Below are 13,387 nucleotides of genomic sequence, written 5' to 3'. Positions count from 1 at the left end.
TCTAGACTCAGCACAGTCCCTAGGCCACACAGTGGGGGTTCTTCACTGGGCACTTCCACAGCCCTGCCCATGCTAACCAAATCTGAATCACTTCTGATGGGGGGGGGGGGACTCTCTCCCAGAGCACTCTGGTACCTTGCTGCTCTTTGAAGCCTGTTCACAAGACAGCTGCAGTCCATATACCTATCCCTGTTCTGCAGAGGAAGCTGGTAACCTCCTTTCCCTGAAGGCGGACCCGACAGGCTTTAAAAAAATTAGTAATAAAAAATCAACAATTGATAGCTTCTATACATAAAGAGAGCAGGTTTGCAACCCGGAGGAGACTAATAGATAATAGTCTCCATATAATACCCTGAAGGGCAATGTTACCTAGCCCCCATCACATAATTCTCTCTTAGAAAAGACTATTAAAAACCTTAAAAGAGAGTTACAAGAAAAATGGGGAAAGGAAAGAGAAGCTATGCAAGAGAGTAACAATGTCCTGAAATGTGAATTGGAAAAGGTAAAGAATTTCCAAGAAGTGCAGGGAAACAGAATTTGTGAATATGAAAAGGTTAAAAAAAAAATCCCTGGAAAGTAGGATTTGTGAATTGGAAAAAGAAAATAACTCACTAAAAAAAATTAATGAAATGGAAAAAAAATTCATAGAGCAAAACAACTCATTTAAAAACTCAATTGGACATATACAAAAAGAAGTAAAAAAAGCTAATGAATAATTAAAAAATCAGAACTGAACAAATGGAAATAAATGATTCTTCGAGACATCAAGAATCAGTCAAACAAATCCAAAAAAAAAAATGAAAAATTAGAAAAAAATGTCAAATATCTACTTGGAAAAACAACAAACCTGGAAAATAGATTTAGGAGAGATAACCTGAGGATTACTGGACTTCCCAAAAATTATGATAAAAAAAGAGCCTAGTTACTATTTTACAGGAACTCATCAAAGAGAACTGTCCAGATGTAATAGAATCATAAGGTAAAATAGGTGTTGAAAGAATTCATCAAACACCTTCTGAAAAAGACCCTAAAATAAAAAGTCCAAGGAATATTTTGACCAAACTTCAAAACTATCAAAGTAAGGAAAAATATTACAAGCAACCAGAAAAGAAAATTCAAATAACAAGGTAGCACAACAAGGATCATTCAAGATCTGGCTGTCTCCACATTAAAGGATTGAAGGGCCTGGATGTTGAGAAAGGCAAAAGAACTTATAATGCAGCATTGTTTCCCATGGAAAAAGATGGGCATTTAATGAAATAGATGAATTCCAATTGTTTCTAAGGAAAAAAAAAACAGATCTAAACAAAAAATTTGAACTCCAACCATAGGACCCAAGAGAAGCAGAAAAAGGTAAAAGGAACTTTTGAGAACTGTATTTCTGTTGTAGTTATACATAAAGACTATATGTATAATTTGATTTTATTGATACAACATAAAAAAGGAAGTAGAAATGGAAAATTGATAATGTCAGAAAAAAGGAGAAGGGGGATAAAAAGAGGGAAACTACATCCCATGAAGAGGCAAAGGAAACCTATCATATCTGAGGAAATTTAGAGAGGAGGAGGAACACTGTATGAAATGTACTCTCATCAGAGTTGGCTAAAAGAGAAAATAATTGACATATTTGTTTTAGAGAGAATCTTATCTCACCTCATTTAAAAGGGGGAAAGGAAAAGGGAAAAGAAAAGAGCAATAAGGGAAGGGTACAAGAAAGGGGAAGAGATTCAAATCGGGGGAGAGAGGAATTCTACAGTGCATGAGCCGCGTGACACAAGTGGGGCCCATAAATTTAATACTGGGAAAAAGGGTTGGGGGGCGGACAAGAAAAAGAAAAGTATAATCTGTGGATAACAGGATGGCAGGAAATACATTATTAGTAATTTTAACTGTAAATGTGAATGGGATGAACTCTCCCATTAAGTGGAGGCAGATAGCAGACTGATCAAAAATAAGAACCTTAAAATATGTTGTTTACAGGAAACACATTTAAAGCAGGGAGATACATACAGAATAAAGTTAAAAGGCTGGAGCAGAATCTATTATGCTTCAGGTGAAGTCAAAAAAGCAGGGGAAGTCATCCTTATCACAGATTAAGCAAAAGGAAAAATTGATCTAATTAAAAGAGATAAAGAAGGAAACTATATCTTGCTAAAGGGTAGAATAGACAATGAAGCAAAATCAGTATTAAACATATATGCACCAAGTGGTACAGCATCTAACTTCATAAAGGAGAAGTTAATAGAGTTGCAAGAAAAAATAGACAGCAAAACTATAATAGTGAGAGATCTTAACTTTGCACTCTCAGAATTAGATAAATCAAACTACAAAACAATTAAGAAAGAAATTAAGGGGGAAAATAGAATATTAGAAAAATTAGGTATGATAGATCTTTGGAGAAAACTGAATGGTGACAGAAAGGAGTATACTTTGTACCCAGAAGTTCATGGAACCTATACAAAAATTCATCATATATTAGGACATAAAGATCTTAAAATTAACTGCAGGAAGATAGAAATAGTAAATACTTTATTTTCAGATCACAATACAATAAAAGCTACATTCAACAAAAAGTTAGGGGTAAATAGACAAACAGTAATTGGAAACTAAATAATCTCATCTTAAAGAATGATTGGGTGAAACAGCAAATTATAGACACAATACTTTCACTCAACATAATGACAACAATGAGACATCATATCAAAATTTATGGGATGCAGCCGAAGTGATAATAAGGAGAAATTTTATATCTTTAGAGGCTTACTTGAATAAAATAGAGAAAGAGAAGATCAATGAATTGGGCTTGCAACTTAAAAAGCTAGAAAAAGAGCAAATTAAAAACCTTCAATCAAATACTAAACTTGAAATTCTAAAATTAAAAAGAGAAATTAATAATATTAAAAGTAAAAAAAAACTATTAAACAAATAAATAAAACTAAGAATTGGTTTTATGAAAAAAAAAACAAAATAGATAAATCTTTGGTAAATCTAATTAGAAAAAGGAGAGAGGAAAATCAAATTATTATTCTTAAAAATGAAAAGGGAGACCTTTCCACCAATGAAGAGGAAATTAGAGAAATAATAAAGAGTTATTTTGCCCAACTTTATACCAATAAATTTGGTAACCTAAATAAAATGGATGACTACCTCCAAAAATATAGGCTTCCCAGATTAACAGAGGAGGAATTAAATTACTTAAGTAGTCCCATTTCAGAAAAAGAAATAGAACAAGCTATTATTCAACTCCCTAAGAAATAATCCTCAGGACCAGATGGATTTACATGTGAATTCTACCAAACATTTAAAGAACAATTAGCCCCAATGTTATATAAACTATTTGAAAAAATAGGGAATGAAGGAGTCCTATCAAATTCTTTTTATGACACACACATGGTACTGATACCTAAATCAGGTAGATTGTAAACAGAGAAAGAAAATTATATGCCAATCTCCCTAATGAATATTGATGTTAAAATCTTAAATAAGATATTAGCAAAAACACTACAGAAAATCATCCCCAGGATAATATACCATGATCAAGTAAGATTTATACCAGGAATGCAGGGCTGGTTCAATATTAGGAAAACTAGGGGAGGATGAGGGGAAGGAGGGGAAAAATTGGAACAAAAGGTTTGGCAATTGTCAATGCTGTAAAATTACCCTGCATCTATCTTGTAAATAAAAAGCTATAACAAAAAACATAGAAAAAAAAAAGAAAAAATGGTAATTATTTATGTGTATTTATTTTGTATCTTGCAACTTTGCTAAAGGTGTGGGTTATTTCTAATAACTTTTTCATAGAATCTCTGGGGTTCTCTAAGTATAGCATCATATCATCTACAAATAGTAATAATTTGCTTTCCTCATTACTTATTCCAAGTCTGTTAATCTTTTTCATCTCTTATTTCTAACACAATATTGAATAGTAATTGTGATAGTAGGCAATTTTGCTTTACTCCTGATTTTACTGGGAATAGTTCCAGTTTATCACCATTACATATGATGCTTGCTGATGGTTTTAAATAGATGTTAATATTTTTCATATTATGGAACCATGCATTCCTGGAATAAATCCTACTTAGTTGTGGTGTATTAACCTGAAGATGATTTTCTGTGATCTTTTTGCCAATATTTTATTTAAGATTTTTCATCAATGTTCATTAGGGAAATTGGTCTTTAATTTTCTTTTTCTGTTTTCATTCTACCTGGTTTAGGTATCAGTACCATGTTTGTGCCATAAAGGAATTTGGTGGAACTCCTTCATTCCCTATTTTTTTTCAAATGGTTTATACACAAGTGGAGTTAATTGTTCTTTAAATGTTTCATAGAATTCACATGTAAATCCATCTGATTCTGGGATTTTTTCTTAGGGAGTTGATTAATAGCTTGTTCTATTTCTTTTTACAAAATGGGACTATTTACCCAATTTACTTCTTCCTCTGCTAATCTGATTAACCTATATTTTTGAAGGTGTTCATCCATTTCATTTAAGTAATCAAATTTATTGTATAAAGTTGGGCAAAGTAACTTCTAATTATTGCTCTAATTCCTCTTCATTAAGGGCAAATTCTCCCTTTTCATTTTAAGCCTAACAATTTGATTTTCCTCTTTCCTTTTTCTAATCAAATTTCCCAAGGGTTTATCTATTTCATTGGGTTTTTTTTCCCCACAGAACCAACTCTTAGTTTTATTTAGTAATTCAATAGTTTCTTTGTACTTTTAATTTTTATTAATCTCTCCTTTTATTTTTAGAATTTCAAATTTAGTGTTTGACTGGAGATTTTTAATTTGCTCTTTTTCTAGCTTTTTTTTTTTTCATTGCAAGCCTAATTTATTGATTTTCTCTTTCTCTCCTTTATGCAAGTAGGTTTCTAGAGACACAAAATTTCCCCTTTTAACCACTTTGGCTGCATCCCACACATTTTGATATTATTATTGTCATTCTCTTGGGTGAAATTATTAATTGTCTATGATTTGCTGTTTTTTCCATTCATTCTTTAGGGTGAGATTATTTAGTTTCCAATTACTTTTTAGTTTACTTTCCCCTGGCTTTTTATTGAATGTAATTTTTATTGCATTGTGATCTGAAAGGGATGTAATTACTATTTTTGCCTTTCTGTATTTGAATTTGAAGTCTTTTTGTATAGGTTAATTTTTGTATAGGTTCCATGGACTGCCGAGAAGTGTACTCTTTTCTGTCTCCATTTAGTTTTCTCCAAAGATCTGTCATACCTAACTTTTCTAGTGTTCTATTTTCCTCTTTAACTTCTTTTTTTAAAATTTATTTTGTGGTTTGTTTTATCTAGTTCTGAGAGTGCAAGGTTGAGATCTCCTACTATTACAGCTTTGCTGTCTATTTCTTCTTGCAGCTCTCTTAACTTCTCCTTTAGGAATTAGATACCATTTGGTGCATATATGTGTGGTCTTGATATTTCTTCATTATCTATGCTGCTCTTTAGTAAGATATAGTATCCTTCCTTATCTCTTTTAATTAGATCAATTTTTCCTTTTACTTGATCTGAGATCAGGATGGCTACCCCTGCTTTTTTACTTCACTTGAATCATAGTAGATTCTGCTCCAGCCTTTTACCTTTACTCTGCATGTATTGCCCTGCTTCAAGTGTGTTCACTTTCATTTTCAACCTGAAATGAGGTAAATACTAAGAAATGAGCCTCTCTCAGAGGGAAGTAAGAAGCAGGCTTACCTAGATCAACAGAGAAGCAAAGTTTGTTGGTAACTCAGGAGCAGATCACTGAGTTCTCAGATGTGCTGGAGAGCAAGTCTTTGTGGCTTTGTAAGAAGGAGAATTTGGAGCCAGAGATGTGGAAGTTAGTAGAAGAACAACTAACTGAATACAGTGGAGTAAAATTGGTTTTAAGGAATCTAAGTTTTAAAACAGGAGAGATTTTAACTTGGGTGGTCAAGCCAGAAAATATGAGGAGAAAAGCAATCAGAGGGTTGTTGCTTATAACCACGGAGGGTATGGCACATGAGATGGAACTAAGGCAGCTTTTTTTAGTATTTTAGTGATTTATATTGCTTTTTATTGCTCAAGGAGTTTTGCAGGGCATTGCCAGTTGGGTGAGAAGAGAGTTAACTATATTAAGTACCATTGCCTGTTGGGCAAAAAGGGAATTAAGAATCTTAAGTATCTTGTTGAGGAGCTTGCTTTTCACCTTCAAAGATCATTTTCAATTCTGCCTATACCTGAGCATGGGCTCTTAGAGTATTTCCCATCTCCTGACCCTTTTTCCTCAACTCCACCTTCATGGGTGGGAGAAGGAGTGGGAAGGTCAGTGACACCATCAGCACCAGCAGATGAATATGGTGCTGCCCTTTGAGGTAGAGGTTTGGGGATGGAGCAAGGGATTTTGCTCCTTTTTTAGCATTTAAAAAAAGGTTCCCCATCAATTAATGAGGAAGAGACATCTTATAACAGTTAGGAAACAATTAATTTTTTTGGCTTTTTAGGCAGGGCTGTTGTACAAAAATCTGTCAGCCTTCTCACCTGTTCCCATTCAATGGAAAATTAACATACTGGTGTGGGTGGAAGAGTGTTCCTTAATCAATGAAAAAATTCAGGCCTACTGATATACACTCTTGAAATGTAATTTAGTGATATTTATCCAGATTTTGACTCCCAACAACAGAATCCAGGATTAAGATGCTCCTCCAAAAAAGAAAAGAAAAGGGAAGCCACAGATAACCCTAGAGAACTTCTAAATTTAACTTTATTTATTAATTTTTAAAAAATTTTGATGGAGATGCACTGACTCTAGGAGACAGGTTTCATAATTGCTGGAAAGTCAGTGTTCAGTGAGAGCAGCTCCACTATCTTCAGATATCACCAGGTGATGTAGAGAGATCCAGAAAGTGGTGAATGGAAGGGACCAGATAGGTTAACTGCTTGTGGGAGAGGGTTTGCTTGTATTTCAACAGATGGAGAAGGAACCCGGTGAGTGCCAACTAGCCGTGTCTGCCTTGTCCATCAGAAAGGGACAAAGCTGAGTGTTATGGGCCATAACTTTGTACTTGAAACAAGGCTTCTTATAAGGTATTAAATCAGTGGAATTGATAAGACAATGGTTATCTAGTTTAGCATGGTGATTAATAGTTCTCTAGTTCAGTACATGTGCTTAGTACTTAATATAGTTGTATAAGATTGACACCTATTCTACAAGATTCACACCTATGATAATTATAATGATAATGGTAATAATATAATATAATGATAATAATATAATTAATTAATATGATATTAATATTTATATAATATATTAATATAATATTAATAATAATATAATATAACCAATTACTAATATAATGATAATTATAATAGTGCATATACGCTGGGACAAACTCAGCCAGATTCATTCCATCTTCATCAGCTTCGTGGTGGCTAGCTTGTCCTCCTATTTCCCCTACTGAGACCAAGGCTGGTCTGGAAGGGCCTCCAGAAAGCTAGCCCAGCCCCAGGCAAGGAGACAATAAAGATTTGGATTTTAACATCTGGCTATTTTCTTGGTGATTACTGAAATGAAGGCTGCTCCAAAGACCTCCAGAAAACCAGCCAAAACACTACAGGTGGGGAAGACCCTCCAGGCAAAGGGGAAGATCCAGGAAGCATCGGAAGCATCTGGTGGTTCTATTGTTGACTGTGCCCACAACTGAAGGAACCTGTCACTTAACCCTTTGTGTACTCATCAACATCAGAAATAATTCTCAATGAGACTGATGAAGGACTTTAAAACCTGTAGGAATCATTGCATTTCACGATGCATGAGGTGATGGACAATAGATTGCTTTTGGATTATTTCTTGGCTACTGAAGGAGGTGTGTGTTTGTGAAATGAGTTATTTTTCACACCTTCCTTCTTGGACTCATGGAATCTTTATAGTATTTTGTTTATTCATATTGTTTGTTATGTTTCTACTTGCTTGTATAATATTACAACTTGCCTGTGTGATTCCTTCCATGGTAATGGATTTAACCACTGGTATATACCTGATGTATACCTGATTCAATTAAAACAAACAAAAGGGTAAGAAGTAGAGCGTCAGTCCGTGGGGAAATTCTGGGTCAGGTATAAGACCCTTCAGCCCAGAGAGAATCTGCTAACAATGTCTGGTTTGGGATCCCCATCTTTTCTAAGGGCTCTTGGCCTTCCTGAGAAGTTAGGGGGCAGTGACAACCTGTGTTGAGATTGAAGCAGAATGATAGCAGGTGGAAGAGTGATACCAGATGGCAAACTACTTAGAACAGCAAGTTGTATGTATGGTCCCATGTGCTCAGTGTTGCTTTTGTTACATTTTCCTTGAAATAAAGGGACTCCATTTTTCTATTACCCGCCTCATCACTTCTCCACTAGGAAGATATATTTTAATTACCCCCTTGTGGGGGCTCTAGAAAGCAATGGTACATTTTGTCACCCCAACTTGGGGGCTCTAGAAAGTAGAACTCAATATTTTAATCACTCCTGTGTGGGGGCTCTAGAGAGCAGGACACAACAGTAAATGAGGATATATTCAGATTATTAAAAAGCTTGAAAGAAGCCTATGACATCTAAGAGAGATTGGTTTATCTTCATGCATTGACACGTTTGGTTTTGAAAACCATAGAGGCTTCTATAAATATTACACACTGCAGCCTCTCCAATAATGTAGTCATTTTAATCATTGAATGATCTATATGCTAACAAATGTTAACTGTAATTGGAATGCCTAGGGGCACATTTCATAGTGTGAAAACAAAGCCACTTTGAGTATCACTATGTCTGCAAATGGAAATAGATGAGATCTTTTCATCCAAAAACAGCTTGAGAAAATAGTGACTAGAGATTTTGAAGTCAAAGAGTTTAGGTTTAAAGCATAATCCTGCTGCTCATAGTGATACTTTAAACAAGACTTTAAATTTCATGAGCCTTAATTTCCTCATCTGTAAAATTAAAAGAATTAGATGATCTTTGATGTCCCTATCAAGTTTACAGGCATTTTGTTAGGATGAGCAAGTTATAGGACCACTTAGAAATAGGAAATGGTGGAAAAAATTGCAACAGAAGAATTTAATAGGATATTATTGCACTTGAAGAAATTATGAAACAGATTATTTCAGAGAAATGATCACACCCTGGAAACAATTTATACTAAGATATAACATTGTAAGGACAAACAACTCAGAAAGACTTAAAAACTCTGATGACCAATGACTTAAAAACAATGATTTAACACATCTACCAAAAGTCAGGAATGAAATACATTTTTTCACTCCTGACAAGTCAAAATCACCAAATATTTTTAAATTGTTCAACATATGCCATTGTGTTTACTTCTTAGGTGTTGACAGAGGCAATATATTTAAAACACAAGATGAGACAAACATTTTTAGACATGTACACTGTATGAACTAATTTTGCTTGATTTTGTGTATTTATTACAATTTCTTTTTTCCTTAATTTTTAACTGGGAATGGAGGGAGATTTTTAACAATAGTGACAAAAATGCATTCCTTAAAATTCAATTAAAATGCCAGAAGGAAGTAAGATAAGCAGAAGTTTTATATATACATATACTTATATGTACACCTGTAGATATACATATATATATATAAATAAATATATAGACATATTTGTAATCTATCTATATTTATATACACATAAATATATATAAATATAAAAACAAAAAATTTCATCTCACTTCAGCTTCATATTGATTGGTCTATGGAAATATTCATTTTTAGCATTAAATTTCAGAATAAAAGAAAAAAACTAAAAAAGTTAAAGTCTAGAGTCTAATCATAAGGGATCTAACAGCCTAAGGCCTAAACCCCACCTTTTACCAGATTCTACATTAATGCCTCTTATATCAAGGTAAAAGAGACTTCAAGGTTTGGCCCTTGAATTTGAGTTATAGAACTTTGGGGAAATTTTCTATTTTTTTAAAATAGCATCTAAATGGAAGCTTATTATTTCATGCCATCTCCTTAAAACTCCTCAATATGAGAGACCTAAAATGGTACTTACTTATCTAGATCATCTAAATGGACACTGTGAAACGTTACAGAGAAAAGCCCATCAAAGTATATGCTTGGGTCCTTCACAGATCCATTTCCAATGACTAATAAAGTTATAATGATAGATAATAACATCACTTTGTCTCTTTTTTTCTGGGACCAATCTATTATAATTAGATCTTTTATAGAAAGAATATTTAGATTCTATGGACAGAAGGAACTTTGTTTTTCATCCTCTACACCTTACAGATTACACCCAATCAATACTTCATTGTTGAATTAATAACTAACTGAATGACTGTAAGAGGTTTAGCAATTCCTTTGAATTATGTAGGTAGGTTTAGGTGGGTAATTAATATTCGATGCAAAAAAGAAGGGAAGGGTTGTGATGGAGAAAATATTGCAATTGTTCTATTTTCTCTTCCTTGCAACAAATAAGTTGTTTTTTGTTTTTTGTTTTTGTTTTTGTTTTTTTTTTTTGGGCTGGAATCTTTCAAGGACATGAATATTTATTCGGTTCTCTTAACTCTGATTTTTTTTTTTTTTTGATGTTTGTCTTTTCTTTTTTTTTTAATTTAATTTTTATTTTATTTTATAATTATAACTTTTTTTTGACAGTACATATGCATGGGTAATTTTTTACAACATTATCCCTTGCACTTACTTATATTCAGATTTTTTCCCTTCCTCCCCCAACCCCCTCCCCCAGATGGCAGGCAGTCTTATACATGTTAAATATATTACAGTATATTCTAGATACAATATATGGGTGTAGAACCAAATTTTTTGTTGCACAGGAAGAATTGGATTCAGAAGGTTAAAATAACAGTTTACACTCATTTCCCAGTGTTCCTTTTCTGGATGTAGCTGATTCTGTCCATCATTAATCAATTGGAATTGGATTAGCTCTTCTCTATCCACTTCCATCAGCATACATCCTCATACAGTATCATTGTTGAAGTGTAAAATGATCTTCTGGTTCTGCTCGTTTCACTTAGCATCAGTTGATGTAAGTCTCTGCAAGCCTCTCTGTATTTCTCCTGTTGGTCATTTCTTATAGAACAATAATATTCCATAACATTCACATACCATAATTTACCCAACCATTCTCCAATTGATGGACATCCATTCATCTTCCAGCTTCTAGCCACTGTGAAAAGGGCTGCCACAAACATTTTGGCACATACAGGTCCCTTTCCCTTCTTTAGTATTTCCTTGGGATATAAGCCCAGTAGTAGTATGGCTGGGTCAAAGGGTATGCACATTTTGATAATTTTGGGGGGATAATTCCAGATTACTCTCCAGAATGGTTGGATTCTTTCACAACTCCACTAACAATGCATCAGTGTCCCAGTTTTCCCACATCCCCTCCAACATTCATCGTTATTTGTTCCTGTCATCTTAGCCAATCTGACAGGTGTGTAATGATACCTCAGAGTTGTCTTAATTTGCATTTCTCTGATCAATAGTGATTTGGAACACTCTTTCATATGAGTGGAAATAGTTTTAATTTCATCATATGAAAATTGTCTGTTCATATCCTTTGACCATTTATCAACTGGAGAATGGCTTGATTTCTTATAAATTAAAGTCAATTCTCTGTATATTTTGGAGATGAGGCCTTTATCAGAACCTTTAACTGTAAAAATGTTTTCCCAATTTGTTACTTCCCTTCTAATCTTGTTTGCATTAGTTTTGTTTGTGCAGAAACTTTTTAATTTGGTGTAATCAAAATTTTCTACTTTGTGATCAATAATGGTCTCTAGTTCTCCCTTGGACACAAACTCCTTCCTTCTCCACAAGTCTGAGAGGTAAACCATCCCATGTTCCTCCAATTTATTTATGATTTTGTTCTTTATGCCTAAATCTTGGACCCATTTTGATCTAATCTTAGTATGTGGTGTTAAATGTGGGTCCATGCCTAGTTTCTGCCATACTAATTTCCAGTTTTCCCAGCAGTTTTTGTCAAATAATGAATTCTTATCCCAAAAGTTGGGATCTTTGGGTTTGTCAAAGATTAGATTGCTATTTTTATTCACTATCTTGTCCTGTGAACCTAACCTATGCCATTGATCAACTAGTCTATTTCTTAGCCAATACCAAATGGTTTTGGTGACTGTTGCTTTATAATATAGCTTTAAATCAGGTACACTTAGACCACCTTCCTCTGACTTTTTTTTCATTAGTTCCCTTGCAATTCTCGACCTTTTATTCTTCCATATGAATTTTGTTGTTATTTTCTCTAGGTTATTTAAATAGTTTCTTGGGAGTCTGATTGGTATAGCACTAAATAAATAGATTAGTTTGGGGAGTATTGTCATCTTTATTATATTCGCTCGGCCTATCCAAGAGCACTGAATGTCTTTCCAATTATTTAAATCTGACTTTATTTTTGTGGCAAGTGTTTTGTAATTTTGCTCATATAATTCCTGACTCTCCTTTGGTAGATATATTCCCAAATATTTTATACTATCGACTGTTATTTTGAATGGAATTTCTCTTTGTATCTCTTGCTGTTGGATTGTGTTGGTAATGTATAAAAATGCTGAGGATTTATGTGGATTTATTTTGTACCCTGCAACTTTGCTAAAATTCTGAATTATTTCTAATAGCTTTTTAGCAGAGTCTTTGGGGTTCTCTAAGTATACCATCATGTCATCTGCGAAAAGTGACAATGTGATTTCTTCATTTCCTACTCTAATTCCTTGAATCTCTTTCTTGGCTCTTATTGCCGAGGCTAGAGTTTCTAGTACTATATTGAATAGTAATGGTGATAGTGGGCAACCTTGTTTCACTCCTGATCTTACAGGGAAAGGTTCTAGTTTATCACCATTACATATGATGTTTACTGAAGGTTTTAAATATATGCTCCTTATTATTTTAAGGAATAGTTCCATTTATTCCTATACTCTCAAGCGTTTTTAGTAGGAATGGATGTTGGATTTTATCAAATGCTTTTTCTGCATCTATTTAGATGATCATATGGTTTTTATTAATTTGATTATTAATATGGTCAATTATACTAATAGTTTTCCTAATATTAAACCAGCCCTGCATTCCTGGTATAAATCCCACTTGGTCATAGTGTATTATCCTGGGGATGATTTTCTGAAGTCTATTTGCTAATATCTTATTTAAGATTTTAGCATCAATATTCATTAAGGAAATTGGTCTATAGTTTTCTTTCTCAGTTTTCAATCTACCTGGTTTAGGTATCAGTACCATGTCTGTGTCATAGAAGGAATTTAGTAGGACTCCTTCAATCCCTATTTTTTCAAATAGTTTACATAGCATTGGAGTTAGTTGTTCTTTAAATGTTTGGTAGAATTCACCTCTAAATCCATCTGGTCCTGGGGACTTTTTCTTAGGAAGTTGGTT

This window comes from Sminthopsis crassicaudata, chromosome 1 (genome assembly GCF_048593235.1).
Source record: "Sminthopsis crassicaudata isolate SCR6 chromosome 1, ASM4859323v1, whole genome shotgun sequence".
Lineage (NCBI taxonomy): Eukaryota > Metazoa > Chordata > Mammalia > Dasyuromorphia > Dasyuridae > Sminthopsis > Sminthopsis crassicaudata.
The sequence above is the reverse complement of the archived record's forward strand: the minus strand, read 5'-3'. Positions refer to the sequence as shown.